Here is a 1,416-nt window from a genome sequence, read left to right on the forward strand (position 1 = left end):
GAGGGAGATGCCTAATGAAAGCAATATGCAGAGAGCAGGGAAGAGAAGGGAAGCGGCGGACAGGAGCTCACCGGAGAGCTGCCGCGCGCGCACTTGGACGCACGCACACGCGTGCCCAGAGGTGTTAGAATAACAGGGAAGAAGTTTCCGGCTGGAGGAAACAGGACGGACAGGTCGGACAAGCAGAAACGCACAAACACGCGGGGATCCGGCGTGTTTACGCAGAACCTTTCCAGACTGATCTGAAATAATGAGCGTTTATTAATGAGTTACTGCGCCTGCGTCATGACGGATGGATGAGTGTTTGTGCGCTTTTGCAAAATGTGACACAAAAGTTCTCCTCGGAAGTTGTTTTCTTTTCTTTGGTGCAAAAAAGATGAATGAGTGGAACCGGTTTACTCTCAGATTCCACAACATCCATCCATCCATCCTTGTTTTGTTGTTGTGCTTCCAGCACGGAGGCGCACGCGGGGCCACATCAGCCCGTGAGCGTGTAATAAGTTTCAGATGTGCCTCAGGTTCGAGTTGCATACCGTTCAGGGGAGGGTATGTTGACGGTGTGGAGAAGGGGGGTGGGTGGAGGGGTGGAGAGGCGGAGAAGGAGGAGAAAACGGAGAAGAAGAAGAGGAGGAGGAGGGGGAGAGACTGCCGTAAACAGACTTGTAATAAAGGGGGTTTGCAAATATAAAGACGCGGGGCTTAAAACAGCCGCGGAGCAGCGCGGAGCGCTTCAGCCGGACCGGGATGGAGCGGCTGGAACGAGGGAAGGAGCAGAGGAGCAGCGGCCGGGAACCCCGTTGAAGGAGCAGCGGCGGCGGAGGAGGAGGAGGCGGTGGCGACTCTGGTGGGTGCCTCGGAGACCGGAGCTGCGCGCACTGACCGAAGAGGACGAGCACTTATTGGTGGGGGGGCGGAGGGGTGGTGGTGGTTGAGGAGGAGGGAGACAAGACAGAAAGGAGAAGGAGGAGAGAGAAGGAGGTTGAACGTCAGGGGGGCTGAGGGGGGGCACGCATGACCAGTCAGTGAAACAGTTGAGCAGGTTGCTGGACGCACGAGGCAAACCTCCGCGCGCTCGTGTGGCGTTCAGGGTCTGAATTGATCTGCAATCAGAGACAAAAAAGAGGCGATCCTATAGAGTTTTATAAAATGATAGCTTAAAAAATGTCATATAATCAGTAAAATGTGTCTTATTGTAACAGACATGTTATTATTATTTATTATTATTAATGTTGCAGGACAGTAGATTACTGAGAGCGTTTTCCTGCAGCGCCTCGTGAAAGAGTTTCATGCGTGATTTCAAAGATCGTTACGCGCGCGTTTTTCGGGAATCTATTTTTCCTGAGCTGCGTCCTTCTCCTTATGAGGTTTAACATTTTATTTATTACTTTTTTGTTGGAAATGAAAATGGTTTTAAAA

Source organism: Oryzias melastigma, linkage group LG15, assembly GCF_002922805.2.
Source record: "Oryzias melastigma strain HK-1 linkage group LG15, ASM292280v2, whole genome shotgun sequence".
Lineage (NCBI taxonomy): Eukaryota > Metazoa > Chordata > Actinopteri > Beloniformes > Adrianichthyidae > Oryzias > Oryzias melastigma.